The sequence below is a fragment of the Podarcis vaucheri genome, assembly GCF_965113315.1.
Source record: "Podarcis vaucheri genome assembly, chromosome: 7".
NCBI lineage: Eukaryota > Metazoa > Chordata > Lepidosauria > Squamata > Lacertidae > Podarcis > Podarcis vaucheri.
In genome coordinates, this window is record NC_138765.1 from 47,273,808 (window position 1) to 47,297,491 (window position 23,684).

General features: G+C 41.1%; 1 long non-coding RNA gene across 1 annotated transcript in view; it reads right to left on the bottom strand.

The window, feature by feature from the left end:
- Window positions 1–5,085: 5,085 nt before the first annotated feature.
- The window catches only part of LOC309537523, a 940,942-nt gene continuing 922,343 nt past the window's right edge, over window positions 5,086–23,684 (bottom strand). Inside the window, exon 3 of the long non-coding RNA XR_014221953.1 lies at window positions 5,086–5,334. This is a non-coding gene — a long non-coding RNA (uncharacterized lncRNA). The remainder of the gene's footprint in view (window positions 5,335–23,684) is intronic.

Consider the following 23,684-nt stretch of genomic DNA (forward strand, 5'->3'; position numbering starts at 1 on the left):
CGTCTTATAGACAGAAAAATACGGTAATTTGGTTATGTATTTTATGTAGCGTTGGGAGATATTTGATTCAGTTTGCATGTGAAGGCAAATTTACCTAATTCCGACTTTCCAAAATAATACTCAAACTAGAATAGAGCCATCCTTCAAAATTTGCACAATTTTTACAATGCAGTTCTCCACCAAGCAATGTGTAAAGAAATGCATGCATTAATAAAATATATAGATTTTTTTTTTGGGGGGGGATTATATGCAAAAAGTATTTGTTGGTCAAAACTACGTATCAAAGTGTGTGCATTAGGGAAAATATGCACTAAAATAGAACTATAGAATTCTAGAGTTGAAAGGCACCCCAAGGGCCCAATGCAGATAACACACAAAAAGGCTCTATATTAGGGACAATTACATTGTAGAAATGTTTATTGTATGCAAAACAGCATAAAGAGAAATATGATTTAGGGGAAATTCACACCAAAATCCTGGTGCATTTTCACGAGGATTTTAAAAATAAATAGATGACCAACTGATTTGAACGAGAAACTGGAGACAAACAAAAATTGTCAGATTAGAACAGGTCATGTTTTCTACATGGAATCTAAAGTCACAGATATTATATAAGAAGTGGTAAATAGTGATGGAATGATTTTCGAAGCGACTGAGACAGCTGCTGGGACTCTTATGACTGGAAGTCAAGCTCAAGCACAAAAAGGCTGCAGGATCAAAGATTAGTCTTTCCACCTCCTGTGCACAGAAAACAGCAACTATGTTGCAGGAAATATATACCGGTACTTCCTTCCATGTTATAAATTGGTCTGTAGCCCAATGCAACTTTGTTTGATATATAGATTGATAGATGATAGATGATAGATAGATAGATGATAGATAGATAGATAGATAGATAGATAGATAGATAGATAGATGATAGATATAGATATATATGGGACGCTGTGGGTTAAGCGGATTAGTCATGCTGGCCACATGACCCGGAAGCTGTACGCTGGCTCCCTCAGCCAATAAAGCGACATGAGTGCCGCAACCGCAGAGTCGGTCACGACTGGACCTAATGGTCAGGGTTCCCTTTACATATATATATATATATATATATATATATATATATGCTTTCGTAGATTTTCACGGGTACAGGAATGCAGGTTTTGGTGTCTTCGGGTGTCTTCCCGTGTAAGAGTCGGGGTGTCTGTGCGACGTTTCGTCGAAACGTCGCACAGACACCCCGACTCTTACACGGGAAGACACCCGAAGACACCAAAACCATATATATATATATATATATATATATATGCTTTCGTAGATTTTCACGGGTACAGGAATGCAGGTTTTGGTGTCTTCGGCTCTGTTCCAGTAACAAGAAGCCGAAAGCACCAGCCTGAAGATGACGAGTGAGACCTCGTCGAAACGTCGCACAGACACCCCGACTCTTACACGGGAAGACACCCGAAGACACCAAAACCTGCATATATATATATATATATATATATATATATATATATATATATTACCTTTAGCTACTTCTGTGTGGGACATGGATACAAATGGTCAGCTTGGCATGGGTTAAAGAGTTTGGAAGACAGCATGGATTTTGTTTAATTATTATTATTTCATGTAATCCAGACACGGCTCAAACCATTAATGACATTGTTTTTCCACTTGTTTTGTTACAAAGCCTAATTATTTGGAAGCACACGTTAATAATGAATTTGGTGGGGTTTCTTTCTACCATTTATCTGTTGCTTCAATTCATGCTGGACAACAATTCGGAATTCACTATGTATACAAATAAGCACCTTTCTCTTCTCTCAGCTTTTCATGTCCACCACTAATCTTAAATTCAGCCCCTGCCACATTTCCAGATCAGTTTGAGATCATTTTATTTAGAAATCCTCATGAAAAATCACCAGCATTTTAGTGTGAATTTCTCCTAATATTTGTATGCAATCTTGCTATACTCATTTTTGAAAAGCTTAATTTTCCCAACAAAATGCATGTTTGCATGTTATTTTCACTCATATGCATTTTAATGCACACTTTACCCTAGCTTTATGCACTTTTGTTCATATTAATTGATTGGGGTACTGTTTTGCAAAATTCTGAGAAATGCAAAATTTGAAGGACAGCCATATATTGTTCCACAAAGCACAAATTAGATGCTCTTTGCCTTTAAAATGCAAAATTGCCTTTGAATGTGAACTGAATAAAATTTATTCAGTTTTAAGGTGTTCTCTAGTCTACATCTCCTACAGCACCTATGCTGTATAGACTATTAGACCTTTTTATCTATTCTATATGTAACATTTCTGTATCAAACCATTAACATGTTGTTGTTTTTAATAAAAATAATCTGTCAAGAGTTACTTTACATAGAAATTTGCTGTCTTAAGTTACCACTGATTTAATGGGTTTAATAATGGGATATATGTTTTCCATTACCTGCAAGACAGCTTTCGGTATGATATAATTTAACAGAATGTGGTTTAAAATTTCAGACATCTGTGGCATATTTGCAAACAAAAATGTAGTTCTCCTAAGCATAAGCCTTTTTTTATCAACCTTCTCATTCTAAACTCTAGTTCGCATTTAGCGATTTGAGGATTGGTGTTCTCTTCCATTGGAAGAAAATAGATATATCACATCGCCAGTCAGTAAGCTGCCAGCTAATCATCCATAAGAATCAACTTGTCAAGAAGAAAGTTAAAAGTGAGATCCAGCTTACAATGTCTGAGCAGCATTCATGTCCCAATGGGGATAATTAGTTCTGCCAGAGTAATCATCCAGTTTCCCCTCCCCTCTTTCCTGTTCTTACTAGGCAAAATATGTTCTCACAGTGCCATCTGAGAAATGGGACTATTTAGTGCCAATAATCAACTGATGCAAAAAACAGATGCATTGTGTAATACAGACACATCGAAGGGTGTGCACGTGCATAGACGTACATACAAAGTGTGAAAGCATTTTGAGTCTGTGCTCTTAATATTTTGTGATACATTAAAATGTCACTTTGCTGTAGTGACCCAATAAGGGTTTTCAGTGTTATTCCAGCAAATATATTATTGAAGGAAATTGTGAAGCTTCCATGAGTTTGGTTAGATTCACATGTGCATTCTTTTCCCAGTGCACAATAACCTTTTAAAATAGAAAAAGATCCATAGGGAACTAGAATAATCATTCAGAGGTCAAACATAAAATTGTTATCGATGGAAACAACAACATCAAAGTAATGGCATAAGCCCCTTTGAAACGGAAATTGCACAAAAATAAAATACAGGCTGCTGCTGGTGGTGGAATCTACCTCAGTTGAGGTTGTAGATGGAGATACTGTACAAATCCCTCTACATACACATTTCCAACTCCATGAAACAGGGTGGTAGACACACTGAAGTCAATGGACATAATTAACTCAGAGTGGCAAGCAGTTGGAGTCCCAAGCAACACCAGCATTCTGTCAAATCAGAAGGGAAACAATGAACTTTACAAAATGAATGCATCTTTTAGCTTTCAAAATCAAGTTTGTCGGCTTCAGTAATCAAATGCTAGATAAAGAGTAATCCCAAATGAAGCAAATTAAGCCTGGCCTCTTTGTCTTCCTTGTGTGATCACACGCATAGTCATACATAGAAACCACAACCACCATCTGTGGTGTTCAAGCAAGGGCTCCGATATGTACATGGACTCCTAAGGCACTTCCAATCAGGTCAAGGAACTATAATCCAGTAATTCAAATGCCACCAAGGAAAATGTCTCCTGGCAAAGACTAAGGGTGAGTTGAAAGGTTCTGTCATTAGAAGGCTTTAGTTGTGGGTTTTTTCTCCCTCATTAGCTTCAGGAACTGCCATAGGGAGTTTTGCACAGCTCTCATCAGTTATTTAAAAGAAAGAGAGAGTCAAAGATGCATAATTCATATCACCAAAGTGACAAGTTTGTTAGGCATAACCTCCAGCCTTGGATTATAAGCATGCCTTGCATTTCCAAAAGAACAGGGTCTCTTCTTTGCTGAAGTTAAAAAAAAGTGCCCAAAGAGCAAGTTCCATGAAACAGGCTCCCCTCACTGCCTATTGCGCCACATGCTTTTGAAGCTGAAGGGAAATTAAAAATAATCTTATGATATGGCATGTATAGCATCCATCTGGCAGACATATTGCCCTCCAGATGTTGTTGGACTCCAGCTCCCAATTGCCCCAACCAGCATGGCCAATGGTTAAGGATAATGGGAGTTGTAGTTCAACAACTTCTGGGGGACCTCAGGTTCCTCACCTCCGTGTTCAAAGAAAACCAAACATTCTATTGTGTTAGTGGAAACTGTTTGTGCGATCCTGGGCAGCTTGCTGAACTGCAATTAAGAGAAAAAGTGAAAATCTGTAGAAAATGAATAAAACAAGTGAAATCTATACAGTGGTACCTCGGGTTACATATGCTTCAGGTTACATACGCTTCAGGTTACAGACTCCGCTAACCCAGAAATAGTGCTTCAGGATAAGAACTTTGCTTCAGGATAAGAACAGAAATCGTACTCTGGTGGCGCAGCAACAGCAGGCCCCATTAGCTAAAGTGGTCTTCAGGTTAAGAAGAGTTTCAGGTTAAGTACGGACCTCTGGAACAAATTAAGTACTTAACCCGAGGTACCACTGTACATTAGATTTCTCCATCTGGTTTTCTGCCCCTCACAAATATTCCGGTTCCTTTTTTTGAGGAGCAGGTGTCTCTCTTTAGCATTTTCTCCTAATTTTTTATTTCAACTTCTGCATCCTTGAGCATTCTAACACTCTGGAGCATGAGGTGTGCTGTTTGACCTATATAAGCAATGACACTCACAGCCTGAGCCTCAGAAATGGAGGGAGTGATGGCTCAAGAGAGAGGAGATGCTTGGTCCCGCTTGGTCCCATTGACTCTCTCAAAAAGTATCTCCACAACATACAGAAATCTGATATTAGGCATGATCCCAAACACCTGGATTACTCAAAAATTCTGTAAACCTGACACTAAACAGCACTAGCCCAAGCCAATGCATGCTTATGTGGGAATACAACCCATTGCATTTCACACACCTTAAGGTACAGGGCTTGAACTTCCGTCATAGAGCTTCAGTATGCTGATGACAACGTAGTGTGTGCACACTCAGAGGATGACCTCCAAACCATCCTAAAAATCTTCACAGAAGCTTACAAAAAGCTTGGCCTATCCCTCAACATTCAAAAAACCAAAGTGCTGCACCAACAAGTACAAAATAACCCCTCTGCAGCACCACAAATCCAACTCAGTGGTGTAACATTGGAAAATGTTGATCACTTCTCCTACCTGGGCAGTTATCTCTCCACAAGGGCCAAGCTCTGTGAGTGTGGCTTTCTCCCGATTGAAGTGCAGAGTGTTTGAGGACCAGGACATTTGCAGGGAAACCAAAATGCTTGTTTACAAAGCTATTGTACTACCAACCTTACTGTATGCTTGTGAAACATGGACCACTTACAAACGCCATCCTCAACTCCTTGAAAGATTCCATCAATGGTGTCTTTGAAATTTTTTTCACATCACTCGGGAAGACAGGTGAACTAATACCAGTGTACTGGAAGAAGCAAAGATTACCAGTGTTGAAGCAATGATTCTTCAATATCAACTTCATTAGACTGGTCATGTTGTGTGGATGCCTGATGATTGTCTTCAAAAGCAACTACTCTATTCCGAACTTTAAAATGGAAAGCATAATGTTGGTCAACAAAAGAGGTTTAAAGACTGTCTCAAGGCAAATCTTAAAAACACTGACAACTGGGGAACACTGGCCTGAGAGTGCTCCAATTGGAGAACAGTTTTTACCAAGGTGTCATGGGCTTTGAAGACACTCAAACTCAGGACACAAGGAAGAAATGTGCTAAGAGGAAGGCACACTTGGCAAATCCACACCTTGATCAACTCCCACCCGGAAACTGATGTCCCCACTGTGGAAGGATGTGTGGATCCAGAATTGGCCTCCACAGTCACTTACGGACTCATTGTTAAAACCATGTTTATGGAAGACTATCTTACTCGGCTATGAGAGATTGCCAAAGAAGAGAATCACTTACTGCTCTTCCATGTATAAGCAGGAGCAGCTTTACCTCACCTGCCAGGATGAAGTATTGCAAAAAGATAAAAAATAAAAATAAAAAATCCTCTAAGTTTCTACACTGAATCTGAAACTTAATGTTGAATAGAATACATGATACCGGGAGCGAAATGCATGATGTGGGAAGGTACTATGGACTATTTGAGGGCTTCATATCCTTTATCTCTCTCACACAAGGCAGATGAAGAATGGAAAAGACAGAAGTTTAAAACCAACATTTTCCCCCCTTTCAATGCCTCCTTCTCTCTGTACTCAAACAATGGCAAAGGTTTAAGTAACGTGGGGGCAGTGGAACACCGAGGTGAAAATTGTGGTTTTAAACAACAACAGAAGTTTGATAGAGAGATGCTGAGGGGGTTGGTTAAGAAAAGAAAAGAAAAGAAAAGAAAAGAAAAGAAAAGAAAAGAAAAGAAAAGAAAAGAAAAGAAAGAAAAACCAATCAAACCTGTTTTAACTAGAAGAGTAGAGATGGGTACAAAACAGAAGCTAACCCTCACAAGTTAACATAATGGAACCTTTCCAAACTCCTTCACTGTACTCAAACCTCTCCTCTACTGTTGTTTAATAGTGCCATTTATATCTGTGTCTCTCCATCCCTGCTTTATTCAAATCTCTGCTGTTGTTTTAAACCACCACTTCCCCCCGTCAGTCTCCCTCCCATCTCACATCCGTAGCATTGCCACTGCTGCTGTGTAATCTACCTTCTCTTTTGTTTTCCTACCCCCACCCTGGCTTCATGCAGATCCAGGGTAGCTAGCGATGAGGCACAAAAACTTTTGCAATGGGCGCTGCACAATCACATTACATTTTTATGTATACAGGAAGATAAAGAGTCAGAGAGAGAGAGAAATGCTGTTACAATTAGTCCAAATAATGGAGGTCAAATAAACAAGTATAACAAAAATATGAATCAGCACTGGTGGCATTTTTCAAAATAGTTAGTTGCTTCCAAAATACTAAATAAAAGACTATAACTCTGTATGATCGGCTCTGAAAATTTGTGCGAAGCAAAAAGTGTTTAACCACTGAAATTTCTCAGTTCTTTCATGCTCATCCCTAGGTTCAAAATATATTTTTGTTCTAATTAACTGATGTTGCTATAATATGAGCAAAGGTTTTTTTAAAAAAAAGAAAAGAAAAGCAAGAAAGAAATAGGTTTAATCTATCAAGATAATCTGTTCTTTTGTTATTTTGATCAGCCGCTAATGAAAACATTCTAGATATTCAGTGAAAATCAAAGCAAGAATCTTTGCCTCTTCCTTTCTCTGTTCATTCTCCTGACTGTGAACCAAGGAACAGAGTGATTCCCTCAGGGGCTAGCAAGAGGCAAAGAACAAGACCTCTTGGTTGTCCATCAACTGCTCACAGCCAGAACACAAAGTGATGCCCACCCACCCCCAGCCTCAGGAAAGCTACAGACAAACTCAGAGGAGTAAATTTGCCAAGTTTAATCATGATTTCAGACGAGGAGAATGGAGATTGTGGCGAAGGCAACATATATCAGAGGGCTGAGGGGTGACTAGAAAATAAACTGATGATGGAAGTTGTACAGCAAGAGAGAATTTAATTTAGAAAAGGAACATTCTTACAGAGAGTGGCAAGAAAGGGGATATGACAACTGTGAGCAGCACTTTGAGTATTTAGAGAAAAGGGACCAGGCATTTTAGTTAGGGGAACAAGGAGACTGGGAGCAAGGTTCAAAGACCTATTTGTGGGAACAGTGAAAATCAGCAGGTGAGCACCTTGGGTGAATGGTGCTCACATTTTACACGCATGCTGCAGTTTTATTTATTTGTATTCTGCTTTTCCTACGAGAATGCTGAGTTCTCACAATGATAACCATGACATTTAAATACATTTAAATTTAGCAAACATTACAATCATATAAAAATCATCCTATAAATAAAAAAAAGAAACATATTCCTCACAAAATCAATACAATTCAATATAAACATAGTGATTCAAAATATCAGAAATGGCTGCCAATCACCAGCCATGTTCCATTGGACATCCTCTCTGAGAAGGGGCTTCTCCCAGTGTGTCAATCAACACACTCCCAGGTAGCAAGAATTTCGTAGTAAGACTTCTTTTTTTCACTCTCAAAGAAACAAATGGATTGTTTCTGTGTTGTTTTCATGGCCGAAAGGTCCCACAGAAGATACAAATGATCAACATTGATTTTTCTCCATGATGGGTATTTAAGAAAACTCATTTCCCTGGCCTCTTTGGAAGAGTGCATTTTGGAACATATTGGAAGGATAAAGACCACTGTTTGGGATAACCTAAAACAGACTTGGAGTTCTGGGGCACTGAGGGGACATAAGTCTGGAAGACCCACATTCTCACTTGAAGAGTCAGGAAGTTGGGAAAGTTAGACAAATACAGTATACACCTCATCTTCAGCAAGCTGGGTGGCATGCCCAGAATGTCAAGCTTAGTAGCTTGTTATAAAATTATATTTCCACACAGGATCATAGAATTGTAAAGTTGAAAGGGACCTCAGGCATCATCTAGTCCAAGCCTCTGTAGTGCAGGAATCTCAACTAAAGCATCCATAACAGATGGCCATCAAATCTCTGCTTAAAAACCTCCAATAAATGAGAGTCCACTATCTTCTGAGGGAGTCTGTTCCACTGTTGAACAGCTCTTACTGTCAAAAAGTTTGTCCTGGTGTTTTAAAAAATGGCCCTATTTTACTTCCAGCAACTGTTGTCTGGTCTCTTTATTTGCCTCCTCCACTCACAAATGAAACTGACACATATTTCCTTCTGTCACCAACAAATCTTATTTTAGAAGAAAAGTTCATTTTCCCCCTTTAATTCCCCACATCCCATATTCTATCACATATGTCATCTCTTTGGCCTGCAGCTTTCCTCACAAGATTGTCCCAGAAGAATGCTGCATTCTACTGTCAGCGAGGCTTCCTCCTTCTCCCTTGAATGCAGCCATTTGTTTCTACAGCTTCTGGATCTGCAAACACTGAAATGTTGCATTTATGTGCCCCAGTTGTTGCAGAGAGATGCTGTTTTTAGGACTGTGATAGAAATCAGATGTGAGAGGGCAACCAGAAGATAATGTGCAGGCCAAATTGTGGAGAGCTTTCCTTGCCTTACGAAAACACTAAAGAGAAACATATAGTATCCAGGTATTTCAAATTCCTGCTCATCTTGAAGGAATTAACAGCTAAAAATAACATTGAGGGAAACAAGGATTTGATTTCTTTTTTTCAGTAGCAGTTAGTTGGGCAGTGTAGAATGGGCCCTACACTGCTTTTCTGACTTCTCAATGTCAAGGTGGATGCTGGTTACCAAAATGGTAGGGAAGTCAATTTGGTGTGGGCGCAGTAGCAGCAGAATTAGCTTTTTTCTGTAGTATAGGTTTCTCTACCTACACCCATTGTTATTTTCTGTAGTGGAGCCATTCCACAGCACATGCTCTTTCTTTTCTTGCTGCCTTGTTATTGGGCTTAGCAATGCAGAATTCTTATAGTCTCTGCGCTTTCTAGCTTCCCTTGCAGCCTCTCATTCTCTATTCCTCACCAGTGGTGGACCATGGGTTCTCAAATTTCAGTGGAACCCTACGCAATGTCAAAATTCAGCGTCCCACACCTTTCACGCTCCACCCTAAATCATTTTTTGCAGCACCCCTTGCAGCACCCAGTGTGACTGAACCACTTGTGCTCCCATAAATTGCAAACCTTTTTTCTTTTAGTCTCCTTCTACATCCTGTAAGTTCTTTGGGACCTCTTTCTGACACTCCAGTATCCTGCCTTTCATGTGGCTGCTGTGCTTGTCTCTGTTAACACTCCACATCTGCTGCTGCTGTCCTATTGAGTAGCTTCTTGCTTAACCAAGCCAGGAGAAGAAAAACGTGGGAGAAATAGGCAACATTTGTGTCTTCCAACACCTCTGAATACCAGTTATGGGGAATTGCAAGTGGAGAAAGTGCTGTTGCATTCAGACCCTGCTTTTGGGCTTCCTGAAGACATCTACTTGGACACTGTGAAAACAAGATACTGGACTAGACTGGTCTCATCTTGAGGTGTTTTCTCTTCTTATATTCTTATATATTCCAGTCACTTCCACACAGGTATTTATGCTGCTTTACTTTGGTTGTTGTCACTATATGCCTTTTGTTTGGATGCTATGCAGTTTATACTGTAACTATTTAATTGCAACCATCAGCAACAATGCTCTTCAAGCTAAGTAAAAAAATATATCCCCATGCTGTGTTACAGAGATTCTGTTGCATTTGAGTTTTGTTTTTTTTATTAAAGGAAGAAATAATTTTGATTACCAGCCAGGAGAGTGAAAGGAAGCTGAGGATGTAAAGACATATTTGAAAAGCTATTCTTGAATTTGCAAGTTATTGATTTACTTTTCTCTTTTTGCCATGACCCCTTGATCTATGATTTTATCAGTTGGACCTGCTTTAAATTAATCTGGCACCACAGTAAGAAAAAAAAGTGATTGAAAGTGGTATGACTTTTGCCCTCATAAATTTGAAATGAAGACCAGAGGCCACTTGCTGAGTTTAGCCAATTGTGAAAATACTGTTGTGGGCAAGGATTTAAAGCTAGAGCTGCTTGTTGGAGAGAATGTCACAGAGCTTTTGGACTTTGACAAGATTTGTTTAACTGATTTGAATAAATAAAAATGGAGGAAGGGACAGTGTGGAACAGGGATGGGGAACCTATGGTCCTCAAGACATTGCTGGGCCACAGCTTACCATTGGCCACGACCCATGACTGGGACAGATGTGAGATGAAATTTAACAATAACTGGAGGGCCACAAGTCCCCCACTCCTGGTTATAGAGGCTGTTTTGAGTTAGACCTCAGCGGTGGTATGTGTAATATAGGCCTGACTCACATGATAGAGAGGGGTGTGAGACACTGTGTAGGAGAAAACAATACATTCGTTCTCCCATCTGCTTTTGTATTTGGCCTTGCCCACTTTCAGCCCTCAGAAGGTCGCCTTGAAATGCAATGTGACCCTCAGGTTGAAAAAAGATTATCCACTCCTGCCCAGCTCCTCACCTCTCTCTATCCCGGCACCACTGTAAAAACAAATGATTGCAATATCCTTGGAATAGGGGATGGTCTCTTATGCCATAAATTGGCATGGATGTTCCTCAAGTCAAAAAGTCCAGGTGATAAAGGGAGAAAAGCCTGCCACTAATGCTATACCTCTGTGGCTTATTGATTTGTGAGCTGTTCCCAGAGTTTTGTCTCATTACAGGTAGACTCTTTTTTCTTTTTAGTGAAGTAATGGGGCCTAAGCAGTAATAACGAACAGATAATTCTGTAGATACATTGGGATCAGCTAATTAACATGGGGACAGAGGGGAATATTTACTGCTTCATTCTGGCAAGGAAGAAAAGGGGAAATGCACATTTTAGTATGCAAGCAGAGTGACTGGTGCATCTCACCAACTCTTCCCCATCTTAATTAAGGACTACTTGGTCTGTGCCAGGTTTGGTAAAAGACAGTAACAAAAATAGATTCTCAGAGACCTACAGTGGTGCCTCGCAAGACGAAAAGAATCCGTTCTGTGATTCTCTTCGTCTAGCGGTTTTTTTGTCTTGCGAAGCAAGCCCATTGAAGGATTAGCGGATTAGCGCTATTAGCGCTATTAGCGCTATTAGCGGCTTATCTGCTGATCGGGTCAGCTGATAAGCGGCTTAGCGGCTTAGAAAAAAGGGGGGGAGGAAAAAACCCAGCAGGAACTCGCAAGACATTGTCGTCTTGCGAAGCAAGCCCATAGGAAATTTGTTTTGCGAAGCACCTCCAAAACGGAAAACTCTTTCGTCTAGCGAGTTTTCCGTCTTGCGAGGCATTCGTCTTGCGGGGCACCACTGTATGGGCTCCATTCCCCCTTGTTTTTGATAGCATTCATACAAATTCTGTTGAAGATTGACATTGATAGTTGTTTTGTACTAAGGCATATCATTGGTCCCTCCAGCCCAGTACACGTCCAGCTACATGGATTGGCAGCTGCTAAGGTAGGGTTTTTCTTTCTTTCTGAGATGCACTTGGAGATGCCTAAGATTGAACCTGGGAACTTTAAGCAAACCACCACTGCGGACCTTCCATGGTTAGATATTTGAACGTGGTTTACTCATGTCCTTGTTCCACACCCTAAACATTCAGTTGCATGGAGGCCGTACATGTGAAGAGGAGGCTATGTACTGAAGTTTCTCTTCAAACAACCGCAGGCAACCACACAACTGCTTGAGGAAAGAAGAACAAGATTGAGAGAGCAGCTCTTCACCAAGCAGGGATGGAGAATAAATTTATTTGCTCTACATTTTTAAGCAATCTGAACTCTCAAATTAATTCATGGATCAGAATATAATTATTCTTCAAATTTCACACTTTTCTGAATTTTGTGATAGTGTTCTTATCTCAAAAGACTGTACCTGTATTCATTTTAAATGTGTATTTTAAGATAAAATAGTTCAGAAATGGGTACATTGAACAAAAATTCATTTAAAATATTAATATGTGTATTCATAATATATTATGATAAAAATACATTTAAGTGCTATTTAAATGCACATTTTCACACCAGCCCTGAAGGATAAGCTGTAGCATCACTGACTGAGGCATTATGCACTCAGGTCTTCCCATCAGCATCTGGTTGGCCACTGTGAGAACAGGATGCTTAAACTAGATGGGCTACTTGCTCTTACATACTGCCTTTTTAGAAGAAGAAAATTATATTACAGTGGTGCCTCGCAAGACGAAATTAATCCGTTCCGCGAGTCTCTTCGTTTTGCGTTTTTTTCGTCTTGCGAAGCACGGCTATTAGCGGCTTAGCGGCTTAGCGGCTTTAAGAAAAAGGAAACAAACTCGCAAGAACTCACAAGACGTTTCGTCTTGTGAAGCAAGCCCATAGGGAAATTCGTCTTGCGGAACGACTCAAAAAACGGAAAACTCTTTCGTCTTGCGCGTTTTTCGTCTTGCGAGGCATTCGTCTAGTGAGGTACCACTGTAACTCCCAAACAGGATGGAACAGGCTTAAAATAAATACATGTGAGAATGACCATGGACCAACCCTGCCTCCAAGACATCCTGGTAACAATGTGCACATGAAAGGCATGTGAGTAATGCTTTTCTTTGCATTTAGAGAGTGTGTTGCTTGTTGACAATATCTAGGGCCAAACTAGATGCGATTCTGTGAGAGCCATGATCAAACCAACAATTTTGCAATGAAAGTGGTCTCTCTCTTCCCCTTGCAATTGCATACGGACTTCTGCATTAGATAGATTGGGCCAACGACCCATCTGACCCAGCAGTCTGTATCCAATTGCATGTCACATCTAATATACAAGCAATTGCATGTCTCTTCTAGTTTGAATATTGGTTCCTCCTATTTTGTGAGTCTCCATTTAATCAGGAGGCTAATTTTAATGTGAAAAGACTTAGTTGAACAACAACTAGGGTAAATGAATTGAAACTTCCATTCAGAGTATAAAAATCAGTTGAGTTCAGGAGCGCTGTAGGGGTCTTTATTCATGAGATCCATCAATTTGGGGTTGATTTTTACCAGGTGGAAATAAAAAGTAATTTATAATAAGAAGTGTTCTACAGCTAAAATAGTGAGTGACTTTTAATGAGCAGGAACAAGCTATCCTAATAAGATTGGCTGATTGTTTCACTGGAGTTTGTAACTTATAATGAAGGGAAAGATTGAATACAAGAAAACCCTTCTTTTTTCAGTATCTACAGATTGCAGTACAAAGAGGTTCTGAAATAATGAAGAATTTGATTGAATTTAAACAATTAATATTAACCATGCTTTCATTATGTAAGGGCTCCTTTCAAAAATTTATAATACTGTAATGGAAACCTCATCCTATGATGATACATATAAGAGGAAATTGGAAAAGGGATTTACAAACCGCTATCTTTCAAAGAACAATGGAATTGCATATGTAAAATGGGTCCAACATATTCATCTAATGTAGTTATTAAAGAAAAAAAATGTAAAAACTCATTCCAATAGTAATACACTCTGGTCTGTATTAAAAATATTTAGTAATATATCAGGGATGTGTCAAGCAACAGAACTGAACTTGAGAACAGGTCTGAGCTTGAGACCTTCTGCATGCAAAACATATTTTGATACTAGAACTGGTTTGCAGGGCAGGAGTGGATCCACTACAGTTGCAGGTAGATTGTTGTTGCATACTCAAAGGGAGAGGTGGTGAGGAGGTCAGCACAGTGCAAATGCACCAGCAGAAGCACCCGTTTTCACCACTCCAATCTCCCTGCTGCCTTACCCCTCCCTTCCAGTAAGCCACAACAGAAGACCTTTTGGGAAACTTTACACAGCACATAATTAAACTACAGAAGTCACTCCCACAAGAGGTGTCCCAAACCCTGGCGTACCCAGAGGCAAGTCCCAATAGTGCACACAGTCCCAAGGGCAATGCTAGAGAGTATCCATACAGTCCAAATGATCAAATACAGACCCAATTCCAATACAAACAGCAAGGTCTGAAGTCAAACCACAAGGCCAGGTTCCTACCTCTGCAGAATATCCAGGGTTGGAAAACTTGGGTTCAGTCCGAAAGTCACAGTCCAGTGGAGTTCCCAAAGCAGCCAAGACATGGGCCACCAACAAAGTTAATTAAACAGACAGAGCTTCAGTATTGCTTCCCTTTTATGCCTTCCAATCTTGATTGATGCACCAGGGTTGCTCCAGCTGAAATGCTGTGTCTCTCCACTTGATGAGGTATGTGAACCTCACTTGCCCTGAGCTTAATCTAGCTGAGTGATCACGAACCTCAGACCTACAAGCCCCATGATCTCTGCCTGGTCAACTAATGAGCTGGGCTATGTTCCCTTGTCTGTCTCAGTTTCCTAGAGGTATGCTTCTCACTGTTCACAACACCTCAGAGCCTGCTGTATCAATGGAGATGGGGGCACCTCTTGTTTTGGTGATGTGTCCCCTTTCCCTGGCTCCTGTGAACTGTCAGCTGCCCCTTCAATGTCTTCTGATGTCCTGTGAGCACCTCCTAAGTCCCTAACCTCCCATTCTCCATCTTCAGCTTGTCCTGGCATGTATCAGTTGTGGCTACACCCCTTGCCTGGATCCCCTTCCCCTTCCTTGGTGTCCTGCCAGTTCTTGACAGGAGGCAGTGATTGCCACCAACATACTGAGGATCTGAGTTAAGATACCCACATAGTGGTCCCCAGTTCCAGTCACCACACAGTTTAAGGTCGAAAACAGTTTGCTGCTGCAGAAGATCAAGCGGCTCTTACCTGCAGTTCCAACAAGGAAGTCCACCATGATGAAGAAACCACAGAGAGGCGGGAGGTGTCTTTAAAAAAATCTACTGCTTTGTGTATTGCTTCTCTTGACCCACATAGTTGTAGCAAGGAGAAGGCCCATTGGCATGAAGAAGGGGGTGGTGGTTTCTTCCCAGAGAACAGCAACACAATGGGCTCATCTTCCTAAACGCAGCTGCTGCTGAAAAAGGCAGCTGGAATTAAACAAGTCTGATATTTCTTTAAATAGGGCTGCCATATTTCAAAGAGTGAAAATCCGGAGACAAAATTGCTTTTGTAGAGCTCCACCCACCCACCCACCACATCGCTTCCGATATGAGCCGCAATATGCCCTGGTTTCCCCAGACATTTTAGCCACATTTCGAAAATTCTGCACAGACACCATTTCTCCATTAATTGCATTAACATGCACAATATTGATATGTAAAGAGATACAAGCAAGCCAGAGCAATCACATGACCATGTTGGGTGTATAAAGGAAATCAAAGTCTTTCTTTCCCTACCCCCAAAAATATGTAGAGGAAGAACATGACCAAAAACTTGCTTTCTTAAACTGTAATCTGCATTTTCAAGTGTGACTCCAGGTCAAGTTTAGCTAGTCTTGTCTAGTTAGTGAGTGGTTTGTCTGAGAGAGCGGGGAGGGAAGAAGTCAGAAGAAAGAGGTTTCTTGAGATTTTGGATTCCTCTGCTCATGGGTACTGTGCCTTCATGTGACCATTAGCATTTCTATATATTAAAGAGTGATATTGAAACCTGACACTCAATCCCAGCACTTTAGCTTCTAATAGTCCCTTCCTCCAAGAATTCTAAAACTCACTTAATGAATCTCTCTGTTTCTCACAAAAAAAACCATGATTTGAGACTCCTCCCAGGTAACTAAGGACTAGTTCACACAAAACAGCAGTTCTCACACAGTTGCTTTGAGAGCAAGTCGATCTATCAGTCTCAGTTTGCACAGAGTTTCATAGATTTCCACAAGGTTGGTATCACTTTTTTCAAGCTGTGGTCAATCCATATCTACCCAAGCAGAGATTCCTTCCATGCTCCCCATGAGGCTGTGTGTGGACCATCTTGTGTTTTGAGGGAAAAAAGCTCTCCATTGTTCACATTAAGAACATTTTTTGCTACAGTGGCTAGCAATAGCTGCCCCTATGAGATTTATTTGAGTTGCCTTGCCATACAGATTGCCCTTTTCTCCAGGCAAACATTTCTGGTGGCAACCTTGTGACATTACAAAGGCAGATTAGGGACAGATTAAGGATTCTGCCTGCCTCACTGCCCAGCAGTCTCCCTGCCTGAGCTGATAGAGCTGGTCACATAGGTGGTGTTCAGGACTCCTAGAGTGCTGGTTCTGGGAGACTTCAACATCCATGCCAAGGCAGCTGGCGCTGGAGCAGCCCAGAACTTGATGGCCACCATGACAACCATGGGGCTGTTCCAACATGTCACGGGCCCAATGCACATGACAGGCCACACTCTGGAACTTGTTTTCTTGACTGGGCAGGAAGAGGGTGCTTTGAAGGTGGGGGGACATTGACATCAGACCCTTGTCATGGTCAGATCACCTCTTGTTGAGATTTTGGCTGTCAGCACCTTTCCCCCTCCACAGAGGCGGGGACTTATAAGGAATGTCTGCCCTCGTAGGCTGATGGATCCAGTGGGATTCCAAATGAATCTGGGGGGGGGTATTTCTGGCTGATAGGACTGGCACCCCTGTGAAGACCTGGCCGACCTCTCAAACAGCTGAATGGCTCGGACTATTGACACAATCGCCCCGAGTGCCCTCTCCTACTTCGTGGAGCCCATTTGGACCCCCGGTACACTCCAGAGTTTAGGGCAAGGAAACAAGTTGTGAGACGGCTTGAATGCAAGTGGAGGAAAGATCTGAATGAATGCAACTGAACACTGGTAAGGGCTCATTATTGAGCCTTCCTAGTGACAGCGAAGGCAGAAAAGAAGGCATACTTTGCTGCCTCCATTGCATCCTCATTATGTCGTCCAGCAGAGATTTCCTGGGTTGTATGAGGCCTTTTACAGGCTGGCCCAAAGGAGGTGGGAGAACCAATGGTAGCTTGCTGTGACTTGTTTGCAAAGCAATTTGAAGATAAAATTGCTTGCACCCACCAAGACTTTGACTCTGCTGTTAAAGCAGATAAATATCATGGGTTGTCCTGAGCACAGTCTAGTCCTGTTGTGTTGGATGGCTCGAGGATGTGGACAAGGTGTTCATATCAATCAGGATGACCACTAGCACTCTAGACCCTCGCACATCTTGGGCCAGGGAGGTGATCAATGCCTCTTTACAAGAAGGGGTGGTCCCTGCCTGTTTGAAGGAGGAAGTGGTAAAACCACTCCTTAAGAAACCTTCCCTGGATTTGGAAAGCCCAACTAACTACCAGCCAGTTGCTAATCTCCCTTTCCTGAGCAGGGTTCTGGAGCGAGTGGTTGAGAGGTCCAGAGAGTGGCAACATGAGAGTGGGACTTCTTGGCAGTGGCTCCCCATCTGTGGAATGCTCTCTCCAGGGAATTTCACCTGGTGCCTTCATTATACACCTTTAGGTGCCAGGCAAAAAGGTTCCTTTTTGACCAGGCCTTTGGTTGATCTGATTTACATCCTATGCCCTTTTAAAATGTGGGGGGTTGGGGGGGTTATTGGGTTGCTGTTTTTAGTTTGATTATGTATTTGTGGTTTTATATTATGATTTTATTCTGAGAACTGCCCTGAGACCTCCGGGTATAGGGTGGTATATAAATTCAATTAACAACAACAACAACAACAACAGTGCAGTGGAGAGGCGAGGCATCTCTCCTGACTGCAGCTGCATTATCTTAAGGAAGCCTGCTTCATGCTTTGAGAATGTCCATTTCCCAATGCTTTCCACTGGAGCTTGGATATGTTGCTTCACAAATGAACCCGAGCAACTGGTGTCGAGATTTCCAGTCCTGAGCCAGGAATACCTGAATGAATCCATTGGCTTTTTAAAAAATTTCCTGGAAATGTGGAAATATATTCTCCTTGCTCCTTCTCCAAGGTGATTCAAAGTTCCATTCCCATGCGGGGCTGAACCCTGACAGAAAACCAATGACTATTTTTCCTAGCCTTTACACAGACCTCATATCCACAAGGGGGTGGGGAACAGCAGAGAAAGTGTGGATTTGTTACTTCTTGCAGATAATCAGCAACATGGTTTACTAAAGCTCCTGGCTGTTACATCTGAGCTATTGTGCTGAAAACAAATAGGTGTTTCAAGTGTCACGGCAGATCAATTTGGGCTGCAGGATTTTTATTACCTGGGTAATACCAAGGATGGTAAGGAACTGGTCCAGCTATCCAAGTACTGAGTGAGTCTGTCACATTAGCAGTTAAGAGACCCATTTCTCTTCTTTCGTCCGTGCTCTTCAGATGAACTCATTTGATGTACAATCATTGATAAACACGGGACCTCATAACAGAGTTGTTTTCAGAATATCTTTTCAAAGTGAAAGCAGCAAGTGTCCTCCGGAGGGATTTCAAAGACGAGAGAAGCCAGCCTGTCAATGAAATTCAAAGGAGATATGTACAGAAATGAACTCTCAAAAGAGAGGACGCGAGGTTAAAAATACGGAGCACAAATATAAAACAGCCCTTAAAGTCTTATTATTCAAGTAATCTTTCTCTGAGAGACTCGTAAAATAATTAGGCACTCACCTACTGGGGGAAAAAGTGTATATAAGCTGATTTTGCTCTTGAATTGCTGCTAATGGAGACATGGAGGACTCTGCTGTGATTGGGTACTTCTTTCATAAGCTGTAATTCCGGCAAGCATCTGGAAAACAGCACTGAAGGCAGCAGGTGTTATTGATTGTGCTTAAAATAAACTAAGCTAAACATGGACAGTATGCTGCAACATGAAAGGTTGCAACACGCTGCACATAAAGGATTTCTTGTGCTTCATAAGTAAATCTTCCAAGTATTGACTGGGTATAATAGAAGAGAGTGCACTTTAGGGAGAGAGAGAAAGACTGAAAGAGAGAGAGAGAGATAGGGGTAGAGAGACTGAGATTACACATACACAAAAGGGACTGTGATGAATTGTGAAGTATTGGGTTTTTTTGCTTGTTTGTTTGGGAAAAGCTCTATATTTCTCTGAATATAGAGTGCAGAGTGAAACCCTATGCATATTTATTGAAGGGGAAGTCCTTCTGTTTTCAGTTGAGCTTATTCCTGTATAGTAGCAGATAGCATTAATTGTGTTGCTGCTCTTTACCAGAAGTAAGAGGAATGAGATCCAAGATCTCCTTGCCATTCCCCTTTTACTTCCAGGTGAGCAGCAGCAACATGACCAATCAGAAGTCAGTTAAGTGGCAGCACACCACTATGTTGTTTGCTCCTTGGTTAAGTATGCGGGGATTCTAGCCTCACAGAACCACATAGGGCAATTTCGGATGTGTGTGTTCACTGCAAATTACCATTGCAAAATCTGCTGCTGTTCAAGAGTAGGCAGGGCCAGTTCAGGGTTCTAGCAAATTACTTTCTTTGATATAGAAGAATGAGAGGAAACTGTCATGCCAACATTGCAGGTGTGACTTAGATTGGTCAGATAAAGTCATGTTTATGTTGATTAAAGGCACTGAGAATAGTGAATGATGAATACAGTGTATCTGTTCATAATTTGGTGTGTGCACACACTTGCATGTGTGTAAATGAATGGATGAGAAAACTTATCAAAAATTATTAAAGGGAAAGAAGACTGGATGGAATGATAGTGCTGAAATTACTTTCAAGTGAGCAAGGTGTGGGGAAGGAAAGAATTACATCAGATATAAATGAAAAGTTGCAGCAAAAGTGGTAGTACCACTTTTTGCTGAATTCATTTTTGTGTGGGGTGCTCATAAAGCATATTGTGTCTGTCTTTCTCATCCTTTCCTCTACAGATGATTAAAAACTTTACACCATTTATTAATTGAAATTTATAAATCCCTTCCCATAAAATACATTAAAGTGATTTCACAGTTAAAATAATTGCCCAATTCCATTTATAAAAACAATTTTAAAAAACACACACACTTTGATATGTAAAAAACAAAACCCCACAAGAAAACAGATCCAATACACATGCATCCTGGAATAAAAAAATGCTTCTTAAAAGGTTTATTGAAAAGGGAGTTCATCAACATGGCCCTCTCTAATGTTTGTGTTGTGAGGTTGTTTGAAAGATTAGGTGTCACAATGTGAAAGGCCTGATTTCTGTATTGCATGAAGCCAACCTCTTGATAAGATGGTATCTTCAGGAGGTGTGGTCTTGCAGAATGCAGTGATAGATTGGGTATATAAGAGGTGAAACAAAATGTTTAAATGGGACATCTACACCAGAGTTGGGCAGAAATTGGTCTTCCAACCATGCACCATTCTATTTCTAGAGTGGAAAACTGAGGGTGATACGTTGTCAAATATTCCCGGGGGGAGGATAATTTCTCCAATATGTTCTTGAACAGGGGTCAGCAAACTTTTTCAGCAGGGTGCCGGTCCACCGTCCTCCAGACCTTGTGGGGAGCTGGACTATATTTTGAAGGGGGGGGATGATTGAATTCCTATGCCCCACAAATAACCCAGAGATGCATTTTAAAATAAAAGCACACATTCTACTCATGTAAAAACACGCTGATTCCTGGACCATCCACAGGCTGGATTTAGAAGGCGATTGGGCCGGATCCAGCCCCTGGACCTTAGGTTGCCTACCCGTGTTCTTGAGGTTAGGGCTCATCATTAGCAGCAGCAGAGGTGCAGGTTCTTTCATTTCCCTCTAAGGTTTCAGTGGCAGCTGTGCAGGCAGCCAAGCCACCATTTAGCATCCCTTACTTTGCCCTAGACCTAGTCTCATAAACTGTGAGAAAAGAAAAGGTGGGGATATTTGAAGAATGTTCTGTAAAATGGCTTTCATTTTCTAGGGCAGGTGAGAAACTGAAAATTCTCAAAATAGTGTCAGAAATACCTTGTCCAATAAATTTCAGCCGAGTTCTACTCTTTGATGAACTTTCCATGTCATTTGTCTATTGTAGCTCTTTCAGGTTGCCTCCTGTGCCAATCATCTTATTGGTTTCCATGGAACAACAATTTGGTCGTAATTATAGCCAGAATGATTCCTCATGATTCAGTGTGGAGCAGAAATGTATACAAAATAATAAACCTTTCTGAGATGCTCTGAATTGCTTTTTATTTAATAAAAGTGGCTTGTTAATGGAGAAAGCAAGTGCACTACAGGGCCACTTCTCCATTTGTGGTATTTTAAAATCCAATTGAAACAATTAGCGGAGATAAAAGAGAATGCTTGTGAGCATTCATTAGAAGTGAAGCTTGCAGATTGTGACTGCTGGATTCTCATTCTGTGACTGCAGCTGTGTAGCCCGATGGCAAAGAGGCTTCTGTCATAATAAGAACAGGGATTATTTCCTATAAGGGTATTGCTGGCAAAACAAGAGGCTGCATTAACTCCATGGGAACTTCTCTGTGATGGGTGTCAGTTTGTCACCCAAGGGGAAATTCTATTGGGTGACAATGGGCTCATGGACAATGTAATTTGCTGTTTAGCTTAACAGCTTCCAAGTCCCTCTCCTATGAATATCATTCACTTAGGGAAGCTAATGAAACAATTGACCTTAAAGGTCAGGCAGGCAGAATCTCCCATTGCTTCCTCGAGGATATCATTCCCTGCTGCCTTTCAGAAAATTGACATTTAAAACAAAGAGGAATTGGTGGAGATGAGAGGGTCAAGATGTGTATAGTCATTATTCCTGTTATACTGAAGGAGATTGTCTGTTGGTTGCTCCTATTTTCTCCTTAAGAACACAAGAAGATCCCTGCAGGCCCACTTAGTTTACCACCCAGTTTTCCACTAGAGCTGTGGACTGTATCCCAATGAGGCCTGAGGGAAACTGGGTGTTCAGAGGGTTTGTCAGATGAGTTGGGTTCAGATAAATAAGTATGTGTCAAGGTGTATGGTCCATAGTCATCTGTTGCTCTCACAGAGTGGGGCATCAAGTAGAGAAGCAGGCAGGGCTGAGAGGAGGTGGGTGATTCAAAGGAAAGCCACTTGCAGAGCAGAACAGCAGAACAGGAGGAAGGAAAGGGGCTGAACTTATTCAGAAATGGATCCAGGGTGAGGTGATCCCCAAGTCACCTCACAGTGGTTCAACCTGATGCTCCCATATCGGTGCCTACAGTGAGCCACCAGTGAGATACCTCTGGAAGCCAACATGCAAGACATAAGCACAAGAGTCAATTCCTGCTGATGTTCCCTGGAAACTGGTACTTAGAGGCATATTGAAAATAAAAGTGTAGCTCAGTCCCGGAAATGGCTGTGTTACGCCACACACTGCATCTTGGTTAACACCTGGAAATTGGCCTGGAAATTTTTCAGAAGACTGTAAAGAACATAGGCATTTAGTTTAATCCAATAGGACTCTTCCTATCTAGCCTAGCTTAGCTTTCATTGGATGACTCTGAGTTACAGTGTTATGAAAGGAGAATCATTTGTCTTTCTCCATTTTCCCCCTCTCCCATCTAGATAATGCCTACTATGCTTCTTCCAAAGCATAGTAAGCATGCAAGAGTATGCTTCTCTTTGCTTGTCTGATCAGATTTCTTTCATCTCCACTTCCAACCTACTCTTCAGTTCTGCTACTGAATCCAAATTTCTGTGCTGAACATATGCTCAGAAATGTGTTCCTTAATTCTAAATGAGCATCATTTGCACTCACCTCTTCTTGGTGAATCTTAGTGTTCTACTATAAAATACAAAGGAGACACTACAAACCTCAAACCTGCCTATGTAAACAATTAAAAAATGACTTTCTAAAAGGGGGCATTAAACAATACATATTCAGAAGTGGTCTTCTGATTCCATGGTGCTTCATGTAAAGCTTAAGTTACAGTAACTTGGTGGCAATCAGTCCATACTAAACATAGCATCTACCAGGAAGAAACAGTGGATTTAACCGCTACATCCCTTGAGCAATTATAGACTGTGGGTGGATGAAAGATGCCCCATGTTAATAACTGTTCAGTATCCTAATCAGAGTGATATTCTTCTGAATGGCGAAAATAGCCATTCCATTTAGGTCTTTAAGCAGGAAAAAAAGAGTGAGGTTTTCAAAATCTCCATGGCAATGCAAAGTGTCCATTTTCCATGACTCAAAGTTTTCAGGGATGTTTTTCACCAGTTGATTTGTTGCAGAATTGTTGACAAGCCAATAGTTTCCTGGGGCTTCTTGAAACTGGATTCTGTCAGGTTGTTGGAAGCT